Genomic DNA, 16,029 nt, shown 5'->3' on the forward strand with positions numbered 1-16,029 from the left:
TCTGTAGAAAGGTGGTAGTGCTCAGTGGGTGAGACGTTTGAGACTATGTAGTGGGTGAGAGGACTTCAATACTGTAGAGAGGTGGTAATGTGGCTCAGTGGGTGAGAGGATGGTTGTAGACTCTGTAGAGGTGGTAATAGTGGCTCAGTGGGTGAGAGGATGGTTGTAGAACTCTGTAGAGAGTGGTAACGTGGCTCAGTGGGTGAGAGGATGGTTGTAGACTCTGTAGAGGTGTGTAATGTGGCTCAGTGGGTGAGAGGATGGTTGTAGACTCTGTAGAGAGCTGGTAACGTGGCTCGTGGGTGAGGGATGATTTGTAGACTCTGTAGGGAGGTGGTAGTGCTCAGTGGGTGAGAGATAGTTGTGACTGTAGAGAGGTATAACGTGGCTCAGTGGTGAGAGATGGTTGTGAAACTCTGTAAAGAGGTGGTAACGTGGCTCAGTGGGTGAGAGGATGTTTGACTCTAGAGAGGTGGTAATGTGGCTCAGTGGGTGAGACGGATGTTTGTAGAACTCTGTAGAGAGGTGGTAATGTCTCAGTGGTGAGGGATGGTTGTGATCTGTGAGAGTGTAATTAGCTCAAGTGGGTGAGAGAGATGTTTGTGGACTTGTAGAGAGGTGGTAATGTGGCTCAGTGGGTGAGAGGATGGTTGTGAACTCTGTAGAGAGGTGGTATGTGCTCAGTGGTGAGAGGTGGATGATCAGTGAGGCAGTTCTCAGTGGGTGAGAGGATGGTCAGACTCTTAGAGAGTTAAGTGGCTCAGTGGTGAGAGGATGGTTTGTCTGGTGGTTGTGCTCAGTGGGTGAGAGGATGGTTTCTAAACTCTGTGAGAGTGGTACTGCTCAGTGGGTGAGAGGATGGTTGTGAACTCTGTGGAGGTGGTATTCTCATGGTGAGAGGATGGTTGTAGACTGTAGAGAGGTGGTAATGTGGCTCAGTGGGTGAGAGGATGGTTGTAGACTCTGTATAAGTTCTCTTGAGAGGATGGTTGGAACTCTGTGAGGTGGTAACGTGGCTCAGTGGGTGAGAGGATGGTTGTAGACTCTGTAGAGAGGTGGTAATGTGGCTCAGTGGGTGAGAGGATGGTTCTTTAGACTCTGTAGAGAGGTGGTAACGTGGCTCAGTGGGTGAGATGATTGTAGACTTGTAGAGGGTGTAATGTGCTCAGTGGCTGGGTTTGTAGAGAGGTGGTAATGTGGCTCGTGGGTGAGAGGATGGTTCAGACTCTGTAGAGAGGTGGTAACGATGGCTCAGTGGGTGAGAGGATGGTTGTAAACTTGTAGGGTAATGCTCAGTGGGTGAGAGGATGCTCTAGAGCAGAAGTGCTCAGTGGGTGAGAGGATGGTTCTAGACTCTGTAGAGAGGTGGTAACGTGGCTCGTGGGTGAGAGGATGTTGTCACACTCTGTAGAGAGGGTAATTGGCTCAGTGGTTGAGAGATTTGTAGCTCTGTAGAGGGTGGTAATGTGGCTCAGTGGGTGAGAGGATGGTTGTAACTCTGTAGAGAGGTGTAACGTGGCTCAGTGGGTGAGAGTGAGGTTGTAGACTCTGTGAGAGGTGTTAACGTGGCTCAGTGGTGAGAGGATGGATGTAGACTCTGTAGAGAGGTGGTAATGTGGCTCAGTGGGTGAGAGGATGGTTCTAGGACTCTGTAGAGAGGTGGTAACGTGGCTCAGTGGGTGAGAGGATGGTTGTGACTGTTTACGTGGCTCAGGGACTCTGTGAGTGTATGTGCTCAGTGGGTGAGAGGATGGTTAGACTGTAGAGAGGTGTATGGCTCAGTGGGTGAGAGGATGTTCTGAGAGGTACGTGCTCAGTGGTGAGAGGTTGTAGACTCTGTAGAGTATGTGGCTCAGTAGGTGAGAGGACGGTTGTGAACTGCAGAGAGGTTGTAACGTGGCTCAGTGGGTGAGAGGATGGTTGTGAGACTCTGTAGAGTGTCGTACTAAGGGAGGATGTAGACTGGTAGAGGTGTAACGTGCTCAGTGGGTGAGAGGATGGTTATGACTCTGTAGAGAGTGTAATGTGGCTCAGTGGGTGAGAGGATGGTTGTAGACTGTGAGGTGGTATAAGTGGCTCAGTGGGTGGATTGTAGACTCTGTAGAGGGTGGTAATGTGCTCAGTGGGTGAGAGGACGGTTGTGAACTGTAGAGAGGTGTATGTGGCTCAGTGGTGAGAGGACTTTTAGAGAGGTACTGGATGAGGGTGGTAATGTGGCTCAGTGGGTGAGAGGATGGTTGTAGACTCTGTAGAGAGGTGGTAACGTGGCTCAGTGGGTGAGAGGTGGTTGTGAACTCTGTAGAGGAGGTAGTAACGTGGCTCAGTGGGTGAGAGGACGGTTGCAGACTTGTAGAGAGGTGGTAATGTGGCTCAGTGGAGAATGTTAGGACGAGATACGGTCTGTGGTTAAGCTCACCTGGTGGGTGAGAAGTATGTGACTGTCGAGAGGTGTATGTGGCTCAGTGGGTGAGAGGATGGTTGTGAGACTCTGTGAGAGGTGGTAATGTGTGGCTCAGTGGGTGAGAGGAGGTTTTAGACTCTGTAGAGAGGTGGTAATGTGGCTCAGTGTGAGAGGATGGTTGTAGACTCTGTAGAGAGTTGTAATGTGGCTCAGTGGGTGAGAGGATGGTTGCAGACTCTGTAGAGAGGTGTTAAGTGGCTCAGTGGGTGAGAGATGTTTACTGACTGTGGGTGGTAATGTGGCTCAGTGGGTGAGAGGGGTTGTGACCTCTGTAGAGGTGGTAACGTGGCTCAGTAGGTGAGAGGATGGTTCTGACTGTAGAGAGGTGGTAACGTGGCTCAGTGGTGAGAGTGATGGTTGTGCACTGTGAAGGTGGTAACGTGGCTCAGTGGGTGAGTGGTTTTAACTCTGTAGAGGGTGGTATGGGCTCAGTGGGTGAGAGGATGAGTTGTAGCTGTAGAGGGTGGTAATGTGGCTCAGTGGGTGAGAGATGTTGTAGACTCTGTAGAGAGGTGGTAACTGGCTCAGTGGGTGAGAGGATGGTTTGGACTCTGTAGGTTGTAGTGGTGAATGTGGTTGTAGACTTAGAAGGTAATCTCAATAGACTCTGTGGAGACCTCGTGGGTGGTGGTTTTATTAAGTTATGGCTCAGTGGGTGAGAGGATGGTTGTGAACTCTGTGAGAGGTGGTAACGTGGCTCAGTGGGTGAGGGATGGTTCTGAGACTCTGTAGAGAGGTGGTAGTGGCTCAGTGGGTGGGTGTTTGGGGTGTTACGTGCTCAGTGGTGAGAGGATGGTTAGACTCTCAGTTGGTGGCTCTGTAGAGGTCGTATGGTGTGTTTGAGCCTGTAGTGGTAAGTGCTCAGTGGGTGAAGAGGATGTTTTTATGAAACTCTGTTTTCTGCTTTTTGTTCTTTTCAGTGGGTGAGAGATTTGTGTTTGTTTTTTAAATTTTGCTCAGTGGGTGAGAGTGTTTTGACTCTGTAAGAGGTGGTAATTGCTCAGTGGATGGGTGAAGGATGGTTTGACTCTGTAGGGGTGTATGTGGCTCTGTGGGTGAGAGGATGGTTGTGAACTCTGTAGGAAGGTTCGTAGCTCAGTGGGTGAGTTGTAGACTCTGTGACTGGGGAGAGGTGAAGCTCAGTGGGTGACAGGATGTTTGATCTGAGTGTAATGTGGCTCAGTGGGTGAGATGGTTGTGCTCTGTAGAAGTGGTAACATGCTCAGTGGGTGAGAATGGTTGTTCTGTAGGAGTGTAACTGGCTCAGTGGGTGAGAGGATGGTTTGTGAGACTCTGTAGAGGAGGTGGTAAGCTCGTGGTGGTTAGGTCAGTGGTGAGATGGTTGTAGACTCTGTAGAGAGGTGGTAACGTGGCTCAGTGGGTGAGAGGATGGTTGTGCTCTGTAGAGGGTGCCATGTGGCTCAGTGGGTGAGAGTGTTTTGTATCTGTAGAGAGGTGTAATGTGCTCAGTGGGTGAGAGAGGATGTTTTTAGACTCTGTAGGTGGTAACGTGGCTCAGTGGTGAGAGGATGGTTGTAGACCTCTGTGGGTTGGCTCAGTGGTGAGGAGTTTAGACTGGAGTGTTAATGTGGCTCAGTGGGTGAGAGGATGGTTCTAGACTCTGTAGAGAGGTGGTAACGTGCTCAGTGGGTGAGAGGATGGTTGTGAGACTCTGTAGGAGTGTAACTGGCTCAGTGGGTGAGAGGATGGTTGTAGACTCTGTAGGTGGTAATTTGGCTCAGTGGGTGAGAGGTTCTCTGTAATTACCTGTCAGTCTGAGAGATGTTTGTTAACTCTGTAGAGAGGTGGTAATGTGGCTCAGTAGGTGAGAGAACGTTTGAGACTCTGTAGAGAGGTGGTACGTGTGGCTCAGTGGGTGAGAGGATGGTTGTAGACTCTGTAGAGAGGTGGTAATGTGGCTCAGTGGGTGAGAGGATGGTTGTAGACTCTGTAGAGAGGTGGTACTGTGGCTCAGTGGGTGAGGATGGATTACTCTGTAGAGGGTAGTAATGGCTCAGTGGGTTGAGAAAGGGATGGTTTGAACTGTAAAAGGTGTACGTAGCTCAGTGGTGAGAAGGATGTTGCTGGAGACTCTGTAGAGAGTGGGGGACGGTTTTCTCAGTGGGTGAGAGGATGGATTATCAGACTCTGTAGAGAGGTAGTAAATGGGCTCAGTGGGTGAGAGGATGGTTGAGACTCTCGTAGAGGTGGTAACGTGGCTCAGTGGGTGAGAGGAGAGGGGACTCTGTAGAGAGGTTAACGTGGCTCAGTGGGTAGAGGATGGTTGTAGACTCTGTAGAGAGGTGTAATGTGGCTCAGTGGGTGAAGGATGTTGTAGACTCTGTAGAGAGTTACCGTGGGTGAGGATGGACTCTAGGTGTTGCTCAAGTGGGTGAGAGGATGGTTATAACTCTGTAGAGGGTGGTAACGTTGCTCAGTGGGTGAGAGGATGGTTGTAGACTCTGTAGGAGAGGTGGTAACGTGGGCTCAGTGGGTGAGAGGATGGTTGTAGACTCTGTAGAGGTGGTAATGTGGCTCAGTGGGTGAGAGGATGGTTCTCGGAACTCTGTAGAGAGGTGGTAATGTAGCTCAGTGGGAGAGATGCTGTGGGAACTGGCTCAGTGGGAGAGAGATGGTTTAGACCAGGTAGTAACGTGGCTCAGTAGGTGAAGATGGTTGTGAAACTGTAGAGTGTTATTAGTGGCTCAGTGGGTGGGAGACTTGATTTGTAGACTCTGTAGAGAGGTGGTAATGTGGCTCAGTGGTTGAGAGGATGGTTGTGTAACTGTAGAGAGGTGCTAATGTACTCAGTGGTGAGAGGGACGTTGTAGCCTGTAGAGAGAGTATGTGGCTCGTGGATCACTCTGTACTTGGAGTGAGTGGTTCTGAGACTCTGTAGAGAGAGTGGTAACGTGGCTCAGTGGGTGAGAGGATGTTGTAGACTCTGTAGGAGGTGAGAGACTGGCTCCAGTGGTGAGAGGATGGTTGTAGACTCTGTAGAAGAGCTGGTAACTTGCTCAGTGGGTGAGAGAATGGTTGTAGCACTGTAGAGAGGTGTAACGTGGCTCAGTGGGTGAGAAAGATGGTTTTACTTAAGTCTGGAGAGGTAGTAATGGCTCAGTGTAGGTGGCTTCAGTGGTGAGAGGATGGTTGTGGGACTCTCAGAGGGAATGTTTAGCTCAGGTGGGTGAGAGGATGGTTGTAGACTCTGTAGAGGAGGTGCGTAACGTGGCTCAGATGGTGAGGAGGTCAGACTCTGTAGAGGTGTAACGTGGCTCAGTGGGTGAGAGGATGGATGTCTTAGTTGCGTGTGGGACCGTTCTGAACCTGTAGAGGTGGTAACGTGGCTCAGTGGGTGAGAGATGGTTTGCAGACTCTGTAGAAGAGTGTAACTGGCTCAGTGGGTGAAGATGATTGAAGCACAGACTCTGTGAGAGGTGGTAACGTGGCTCAGTGGGTGAGAGGAGTGTTTGCAGACTCTGTAGAGAGGTGGTAATGTGGCTCAGTGGGTGAGAGGACGTGTATTGAGAGGTGTAAGTGCTCAGTGGGTGAGAGTTTTGCTGTAGAAGGTGGCTATGTTGCTCAGTGTGAGAGTGGTTTGAGACTCCGTAGGAGGTGTGTGGTTGTGATGTGGCTCAGTGGTGAGAGAGGACGGTTCTAGCCTGTAGAGAGGTGGTAACGTGGCTCAGTGGGTGAGAATGATTATGCTTAACTGTAGAGAGGTGGTATGCAAATGCAGATCAGTGGCAGAGAGGACGTTGTTATAGACTGAGAGGGTGGATGTCGCTCTTGTGTGGGTTGAGAGACTGGTTATGGGACTCTGTAGAGAGGTGGTAACTGAGGCTCAGGGCGCGAGAGGACGGTTGTAGACTTGCAGAGGTGGTCTGGCTCAGTGGGTGAGGGAACTCTGTAGAGGGGTAGTACTCGTGGGTGAGAGGATGGTTTGAGACTCTGTAGAGAGGTGGTAATGTGGCTCAGTGGAGAGGTGTTGGTAGTAGCGCTCAGTGGGAGGGTTATGAGACTCTGTAAGTGGCAGTTGAAGATGTCTTTTAGAATGTAGTTTAGCTCAGTCGGTGAGAGGATGGTTACGACTCTTGCAGAGGTGGTGAATGTCAGTGGGTGAGATGGTTGCTGCACTCTGTACCAGAGGGTGGTAACGTGGCTCAGTGGGTGAGAGGGATGGTTGTAGACTCTGTAGAGAGGTGGTACGTGGGCTCAGTGGGTGAGAGGATGGTTGTAACTCTGTAGAGAGTTATTGGCTCAGTGGCTGAGAGAGGATGGTTGTAGACTGTAGAGAGGTGGTAATGTGGCTCAGTGGGTAGAGGATGTTTGAGACTCTGTAGAGAGGTGGTAACGTGGCTCAGTGGGTGAGAGGGATGGTTGAACTCTGTAGAGGTGGTAACTGGCTCAGTGGGTGAGATTGGATTTTTGAGACTCTGTGGTAACTGCTCAGTGGGTGAGAGGATGGTTGTAGACTCTGTAGAGAGGTGGTAATGGCTCAATGGGTGAAGATGTTTGTAACTCTCTGAGAGAGTGGTAACGGTTGTGGCTGAGAGATGGTTGGACTGTAGAGTGTAGGTGGTAACATGGCTCAGTGGGTGAGAGGATGGTTGTGAACTCTATGTGCTCAGTGGAGGTGAGGAGAGATGTTTATAGCAACTCTGTAGAGAGGTGGTAACGTGGCTCAGTGGGTGAGGAGGATGTTTGTGAAACCTGTAGAGTGTGGCTAACGTGGCTCAGTGGGTGAGAAGATGTTGCAGACTCTGGAAGAAGTGGTAATGTGGCTCAGTGGGTGAGATGGTTGTGAACTCTGTAGAGAGGTGTAAGTGGCTCAGTGGGTGAGAGGATGGTTTCAATAGACTCAGAGACTCTGTGGGAGAGGAGGAGATAGTGGCGTCAGTGGGTGAGTGGATGTAGACTGTGGTAAGCTCAGTGGGTGAGAGGACAGTTTGCAGCGTAGCTGGTGTAGGCTCAGTGGGTGAAGGATGGTTGTAGACTCTGTAGAGAGGTGGTAGGTGGCGTCAGTGGGTGAGAGGATGGTTGTAGACTCTGTAGAGAGTGGTAACGTGGCTCAGTGGGTGAGAGATGTTGTAGACTCTGTAGAGAGGTGGTAATGTGGCTCAGTGGGTGAGAGACGTTGTAGACTGTGTAGTGTAGCTCAGTGGGTGAGAGTTGTACACTGAGAGGTATGTCTGTGGGTGAGAAGGACGGTTGTAGACTGTAGAGGTGGTAATGTGGCTCAGTGGGTGAGGTGTGAGAGGTGGTTGGCTCCAGTGGTTGAGAGACGGTTGTGACTGTGAGGTGGTAATGTAGCTCAGTGGGTGAGAGGACGGTTGTAGACTCTGTAGAGGTGGTAATGTGGCTCAGTGGGTGAGAGGATGGTTCTAGACTCTGTAGAGAGGTGGTAACGTGGCTCAGTGGGTGAGAAGACAATAGTTTGTAGACTGTAGAGAGGTTTTCTATGGCTATTTTTTAAATTTTTATTTTTTTTTAATTTGCTCAGTGGGTGTTTTCTTTGTGTTGATTGGTTAATGTGCTCAGTGGGTGAGATTTTTAACTCTGTAGGAATTCTTGGGGTTTTTTAGATTTGTGCTCAGTGGGTGAGAGACGTTTGTACATTGTATAATTGGCTCAGTGGTTAAGATGGTTGTAACTGTATTTAGTGCTCAGTGGTGAGAGGATGGTTGTGACTCTGTGAGAGGTGGTAACGTGGCTCAGTGGGTGAGAGGATGGTTGTAGACTTTTGTAGAGGTGGTAATGTGGCTCAGTGGGTGAGAGGACGAGTTGTGAGACTCTGTAGAGAGGTGGTAATGTGGCTCAGTGGTTGAGAGGATGGTTGTAGACTCTGTAGAGAGGTGTGGTAATGGGGCTCAGTGGGTGAGAGATGGTTGTAGACTGTAGAGGTGTGGCTCAGTGGGTGGGGAGAGGGTGGTTCTAAACTCTGTAGAGAGGTGGTAACGTTAGCGTTTCAGTGGGTGAGAGGATGTTGTAGACTCTGCAAGAGGTGGTTAGAAAACTCAATGGGTAAGGATGTGTTGTAGACTCTTGTAGAGAGGTGGTAATGTGGCTCAGTGGGTGAGAGGTGTGGTAAGGCTCAGTGGGTGAGAGGATGGTTTTAGACTCTGTGAGAGTTGGTAACGTGGCTCAGTGGGTGGAGGATGTTTGTAGACTTGTAGGGATGTGCTATATGTGGGTTATGGACTCTGAGAGGATGTAGCTTAGTGGGTGAGAGGTGTTTAACGTGGTTGCTCAGTGGGTGAGAGGATGGTTGTAGACTCTGTAGAGAGGTGGTAACGTGGCTCAGTGGGTGAGAGGATGTTTGTGGACTCTGTAGAGGTGGTAACGTGGCTCAGTGGGTGAAATTTTTTCGTGCTCATGGGTGAGACGATGTTGTATATGGCTCAGTAGGGTGAAGAATGGATGTGAACTCTGTAGGAGAGGTTTTTGTTTAAATGTTCATGGGTGAGAGGATGTTGTAGACTCTGTAGAGAGGTGGTAACGTGGCTCCAGTGGGTGAGAGGATGTTGTGATGACTTGTAGAGAGATGGTAAACGGGCTCAGTGGGTGAGAGGATGGTTGTAGACTCTGTAGAGAGGTGGTAATGCTCAGTGGTGAGAGGATGGTTATGACCTTAATGCTAGGCTCAGTGGCTGAGAAGAGAGGATTAGACTCTGTAGAGAGTTATGCTCGTGAGAGGAACAAAGGGACTGCTCAGTGGGTGAGATGTTTGTAAACTCTGTAGAGAGGTATCGTGGCTCAGTGGGTGAGAGATGTAAGCTGTAGAGAGGTGGTAATGTAGCTCAGTGGGTGAGAGGAGGAATGTAGAGGTGTACTCTATGGGTGAGAGGGTAGATCAGTGGTGAAGATGGTGAAGTTATGACTAGAGATGTAATATAGGCTCAGTGGGTGAGAGGATGGTTATGAACTCTGTAGAGAGGTGGGTAATGGCTCAGTGGTTGAGAGGATGGTTGTAGACTCTGTAGAGAGGTGGTAATGTGGCTCAGTGGGTGAGGTTTTGTTCTGTAGAGAGGTGTAACGTGTAGCTCAGTGGGTGAGAGGTTGATGTAGACTCTGTAGAGAGGTGGTAACGTGGCTCAGTGGTGAGAGGATGGTTTCAGACTCTGTAGAGAGGTGGTAACGTGCTCAGTGGGTGAGAGGATGGTTCCTAGACTCTGTAGAGGTGGTAACGTGGCTCAGTGGTAAGCTCTGAGAGGATAGCTCTAGTGTTTCTAGACTCTGTAGTGAATTGCTCAGTGGTGGATTTATGTAACTGGTTTTGCTCGGTGGGTGAGAGGATGGTTGTGGATCTGTAGAGAGGTGGTAACGTGCTCTCAGTGGTGAGAGAGCATGTTGTAGACTCTGTATGTAATGTCGTAGCTCAGTGGGTGAGATGGATGGTTGTACACTCTGTAGAGAGGTGGTAATGGCTCAGTGGGTGAGAGGATGGTTGTAGACTCTGTAGAGAGGTGGTAACGTGGCTCAGTGGGTGAGAGGTATGGTTGTGAACTCTGTAGAGAGGTGGTAACATTGTGCTCAGTGGGTGAGAGGATGGTTGTACTCTGGTAGAGGTGTAACGTGGCTCAGTGGGTGAGAGACGTTGTTGACTGTAGAAGAGAGGTAGTAATGTGGCTCAGTGGGTGAGAGGGTTCTGAATCGAGGAGGTGGTAACTGTAAGTGGCTCAGTGGGTGAGAGGACGGTTGTAGAACCTGTAGAGAGGTAGTAAATGTGGCTCAGTGGTGAGAGAGGGTTGTAGACTCTGTAGAGGTAATGTGCTCCAGTGGGTGAGAGGACTTTGTAGCTCAGAGGTGGTAAGTGGTACTCAGTGGGTGAGAGGACGGTTAACTGTAGAGAGGTGGTAATGTGCTCAGTGGTGAGAGAAGTTTGACTGCACTGTAGAGAGGTAGTAACCTGGCTCAGTGGGTGAGAGGACGGTTAGTCAGACTTGTAGAGAGTGGTAATGTGGCTCAGTGGGTGAGGGAGAATGGTTGCTGACTGTAGAGAGTGCAGTAATGTAGCTCAGTGGATGAGGGTTTGACTGTAGAGGTGGTAATGTCTGTCAGTGGGTGAGGATGGTTGCAGACTCTGTCGAGAGGTGGTAAACCGTGGCTCAGTGGGTGAGGATGGTTTGTGCAGACTCTGTAGAGAGGGTGGCTCAATGGTAAGAAAGATATTAGAGACTTGAAGAGACTTGGTCACTGGGTGGGTTTAAAGTAATTTCAGTGTGAGGAGGATGGTTGCGCTCTCTGTAGAGAGGGTGGTAATGTGGCTCAGTGGGTGAGAGGATGGTTGTAGACTTGTAGAGGGTTGTGCTCAGTGGGTGGATGGTTAAAGACTCTGTAGATGGTAAGTGGTGAAACTGCTCAGTGGGTGAGAGGATGTTGTAGACTCTGGAGTGGTAAAGTGGAGTGTTTGTACTGTAGAAGGTGGTATATGTGGGCTCAGTGGTGAAGGATGGTTTCTGTAGAGAGGTGTATGTGGCTCAGTGGGTGAGAGGATGGTTGTGACTCGTAGAGAGGTGGTAATGTGGCTCGTGGGTGAGTGGTTTTCTTTGAAATTAGGCTCAGTGGTGATGGTTGTAGACTGTAGAGAGTCCGATATCTTGGGTGTGGCTCAGTGGTTGAGAGGATGGTTTAGACTCTGTAGAGAGGTGGTAACGTGGCTCAGTGGTGTGAGTAGATCTGTAGAGAGTGGTTGTAACCTGTTCGTGGGTGAGAGGATGGTTTGAGACTCGTAGAGGGTGGTACTGTGGCTCAGTGGATGGTTTAGACTCTGTAGAGAGGTGGTAACGTGGCTCAGTGGGTGAAGAAAGACGGTTGTGGACCCCTGTGAGAGGTGTAGTGCTCAGTGGGTGAAGGATGGTTGTAGACTCTGTAGAGAGGTGGTAATGTGCTCAGTGGAATGGTTGTAGAACTCTGTAGAGAGGTAGGTAACTTGGCTCAGTGGGAGAGGATGGTTGAGAAACTCTGTAAAGAGAGGTGGTAAGGTATGGCTCAGTGGGTCGAGAGAGTATGGTTCTGAACTCTATAGGGGAGGTGGTAACGCTCCGGTGGGTTAGAGTGTTTTTTGTAGACTCCGTGAGAAAGAAACGCCAATGTGCTCAGTAGCTGAGAGGATGGTTACGAGATGCAGAGAGTGGTAACGTGGCTCAGTGGGTGAGAGGATGGTTGTAGACTCTGTAGATTATGTGGCTCGTGGGTGAGAGGATGGTTGTAGACTGTAGAGGGTGGAAATTGTAGCTCAGTGGGTGAGAGGATGGTTGTAACTCTGTAGAAGGTAACTGCTCAGTGAGGATGGTTATGAGACTCTTAGAGAGGTGGTAATGTCGCTCAGTGGTGAGAGGATGGTTGTAGACTCTGTAGAGAGTGGTAACGTGCTCAGTGGTGAGAGGGATGGTTGTAAGACTCTGTAGGTGGTAGCTCAGTGGGTGAGTGGTTTGGACTGAAGAGGTAGTAACGTCTCGTGGTGAAGGATGGTTCTGACCTGTAGAGAGTGGTAACGCTCGTGTAGAGAGATGTTGTGAACTCTGTAGAGGGTGGTAAGTGGGCTCAGTGGGTGAGATGGTTTAGACTCTTAGAGAGGTGGTAATGTGGCTCAGTGGGTGAAGATATTTAGACTCTGTAGAGAGGTGGTAACGTGGCTCAGTGGGTGAGAGGATGTTTGTACTTGTAGGGGTGGTAATGTGGCTCAGTGGGTGAGAGGATGGTTGTAGACTCTGTAGAGAGGTGGTAATGTGGCTCAGTGGTTGAGGAGGATGGTTGTGAGACTCTGTAGAGAGTGGTAGTGGCTCAGTGGGTGAGAGGTGGTTGTAGACTCTAGGGTTGGGAACGTCTAGTGGAGAAGGATGTTATGAGCCCAGAAGAGAGGTGGTAACTCGGTGGACTTGAGTAGATGTTTAGACTCTGTAGAGAGGTGGTAACGTGGCTCAGTGGGTGAGGGGGGATGGTTGTAACTCTGTAGTGAGGTGGCCAATGTGGCTCAGTGGGTGAGAGGTTGGTTCCCTGGGACTCTGTAGTTACTGAGATGGATTGAGACTCTGTAGAGAGGTGGTAATGTGCTCAGTGGCTGAAGATTTCTGTAGAGGAACGCTCAGTGGGTGAGAGGATGGTTTGTAGACTCTGTAGAGGTAGTAAGTGGCTCAGTGGGTGAGAGGGGTTTTAGACTCTGTAGAGAGGTGGTAACGCTCCTGGGTGAGAGATGGTTGTAGACTCTGTAGAGAGGTGGTAACGTGGCTCAGTGGGTGAGAGGATGGTTTGTACTCTGTAGAGAGGTGGTAATGTGGCTCAGTGGGTGAGGATGGTTGTAGACTCTGTAGATGGTGGTAATTCTCGTGGTGAGAAAGGATTTTGTAGACTGTTAGAGAGGTGTAATGTGGCTCAGTGGGTGAGAGGATGGTTCTAGACTCTGTAGAGGTGGTAACGTGGCTCAGTGGGTGAGAGGATGGTTGTAGACTCTGTAGAGAGGTGTAATGTGGCTCAGTGGGTGAGGGATGTAGGTCTGGAGAGGCTCAGTGGGTGAGAGGATGTTTGTAGACTCGTAGGGAGGTGGTAATGTGGCTCAGTGGGTGAGAGGATGTTGTAGACTCTGTAGAGAGGTGGTATGTGGTCGTGGGTGAGAGGATGGATGTGAACTCTGTAGAGAGGTGGTATTGTGCTCAGTGGAAAGTGAAGGATGGTTGTCAAACTCTGTAGAGAGGTGGTAACGTGGCTCAGTGGGTGAGAAGTGGTTCTGAACTCTGTAGGGGGTGGTAACGTGGCTCAGTGGGTGAGGGATGGTTTAGACTCTGTAGAGAGGTGGTAACGTGGCTCAGTGGTTGAGAGGATGGTTGTAGACTCTGTAGAGAGGTGGTAATGTGGCTCATAACTTAGTGTGTGCTCAGTGGGTGAGAGGATGGTTGTAGACTCTGTAGAGAGGTGGTAACTGGCTCAGTGGGTGAGAGTGGTTGTAGACTCGTAGAGAGTGGTAAACGTGGCTCAGTGGGTGAGGGATGGTTGTGGACTCTGTAGAGGTGGTAACGTGGCTCAGTGGGTGAGAGGATGGTTGTAGTCTGTAGAGAGGTGTACTTGGCTCGTGGGTGAGAGATGTTGTGGGTTGACCTCAGTGGGTGAGAGGATGGTTGTAGACTGTGAGAGTGGTAATGTGGCTCAGTGGGTGAGAGGAGTAGTAGACTCTTGAGAAGGTGGTAACGTGGCTCAGTGGGTGAGAGGATGGTTTGAGACTCTGTGTGTATTGTCTCAGTGGGTGAGAGAGGTTTTTTTGCTCGTGGGTGAGAGATGGTTGTAGACTCTGTAGAGAGGTGGTAATGTCAGTGGGTGAAGGATGGTTATGACTCTGTAGAGGTGGTAATGTGGCTCAGTGGGTGAGAGATAATGTGAGACTCTGTCGAGAGGTGGTAATGTGGCTCAGTGGGTGAGAGGATGGTTATGACTCTGTAGGGTGGTAATGTGGCTCAGTGGGTGAGAGGATGGTTGTGAACTCTGTGGAGGATAATTGCTCGTGGGTGGAATGGTTTACTCTGTAGAGAGTGGTAATGGCTCAGTGGCTGAGAGGATGGTTGTAGACTGTAGAGAGGTGGTAACGTGGCTCAGTGGGTGAGAGGATGGTTGTAACTCTGTAGAGAGGTGGTAACGTTCAGTGGTGAGAGACGGTTGTGAACTCTGTAGAAAGTGTTAAATCTAGCTCAGTGGTAATTTACTCTGTAGAGAGGTAGTAACGTGGCTCAGTGGGTGAGAGGATGGTTGTCAGACTCTGTAGAGGTGGTAACGTGCTCAGTGGGTGAGATGGTTGTGAACTCTGTAGAGGTAGTAACTGGGCTCAGTGGGTGAGAGAGATGGTTGTAGACTCTGTAGAGGTGGTAACGTGGCTCAGTGGGTGAGAGGATGGTTGTAGACTCTGTAGAGAGGTGGTAATGTGCTCAGTGGGTGAGAGGATGGTTGTAGACTCTGTAGAGAGGTGGTAATTTGCTCAGTGGGTGAGAGGATGGTTGTAGACTCTGTAGAGAGGTGTTAACTGGCTCAGTGGTTGAGAGGATGGTTGTAGACCTTGTAGAGAGGTATATTGTGGCTCAGTGGTGAGGAGTTGTGAGACTCTGTAGAGGTAGTAATGTGGCTCAGTGGGTGAGAGGATGGTTGTAGCTAGAAGGTGGTGTAGCTCGTGGGTGAAGGATGGTTGCGGACTGTAGAGAGGTGGTAATTGGCTCAGTGGGTGAGAGGATGGTTATGAACTCTGTAGAGAGGTGGTAACGTGGCTCAGTGGGTGAGAGGATGGTTGTAGACTCTGTAGAGAGGTGGTAATGTGGCTCAGTGGGTGAGAGGATGGTTGTAGACTCTGTAGAGAGGTGTAATGTGCTCAGTGGGTGAGAGGATGGTTGTAGACTCTGTAGAGAGGTGGTAATGTGGCTCGTGGGTGAGGGCGGTTGTGAACTCTGTAGAGAGGTGGTAATGTGGCTCAGTGGGTGAGAGGATGGTTGTAGACTCTGTAGAGAGGTGTGCTCAGTGGGTGAGAGGATGGTTGTGCTCTGTAGAGAGGTGGCAACGTGGCTCTGGTGAGAGGATGGTTGTAGACTCTGTAGAGAGGTGGTAGTGTGGCTCAGTGGGTGAGAGGGATGGTTCTGAGACTCTGTAGAGAGGTGTACGTGGCTCAGTGGGTGAGAAAGGATGTTTCTGAAACTCTGTAGGAGGTATGTGCTCAGTAGCTGAGAGGATGTCTTGACTGTAGAGGTGGTAACGTGGCTCAGTGGTGAGAAGGATGGTTGTAGACTCTGTAGAGAGGTAGTAACTGCTCGTGGGTAATATTATGAGCTTGTAGAGTGGTAATGTTCAGTGGTGAGAGATGGTTGTAGACTCTGTAGAGGTAGTAACTAGCTCAGTGGGTGAAGAGTGGTTTAGACTCTGTAGAGAGGTGGTAACTAGCTCAGTGGGTGAGAGGATGGTTGTGAAACTCTGTAGAGAGGTGGTAACGTGGCTCAGTGGGTGAGGTGTTTGACTTTGAGTGGGTGTCAGTGGGTGAGGGATGGATGTAGACTTGTAGAGAGGTGGTAACGTGGCTCCGTGGGTGAGAGGATGGTTCTAGAACTCTGTAGAGAGGTGGTAACGTGGCTCAGTGGGTGAGAGGATGTTGTAGACTCTGTAGAGAGGTGGTCGTTCAGTGGGTGAGAGGATGGTTGTAGACTCTGTAGAGAGGTGGTAACGTAGCTCAGTGGGTGAGAGGATGGTTGTGAACTCTGTAGAGAGGTGGATAACGTGGCTCAGTGGGTGAGAGGACGGTTGTAACTGTAGAGAGGTGGTACGTGGCTCAGTGGGTGAGAGACGGTTCTAGACTCTGTAGAGAGGTAGGTAACGTGTCGTGGGTGAGGAGGATGGTTAGACTCTGTAGAGAGTGTATGTGCTCAGTGGGTGAGAGGGTGGTTGTGAACTCTTAAAGGTGGTAATGCTCAGTGGTGAGAGGATGTTTGAGACTCGTAGAGAGGTGATAAAGTGCTCAGTGGGTAGAGAGAATGTTTGAGACTCTGTGAGGGGTCTCAGTAGTGGTTGTAAACTCTGGAGAGGTACGTGGCTCAGTGGGTGAAAGA

This window comes from Salmo salar, chromosome ssa01 (genome assembly GCF_905237065.1).
Source record: "Salmo salar chromosome ssa01, Ssal_v3.1, whole genome shotgun sequence".
NCBI lineage: Eukaryota > Metazoa > Chordata > Actinopteri > Salmoniformes > Salmonidae > Salmo > Salmo salar.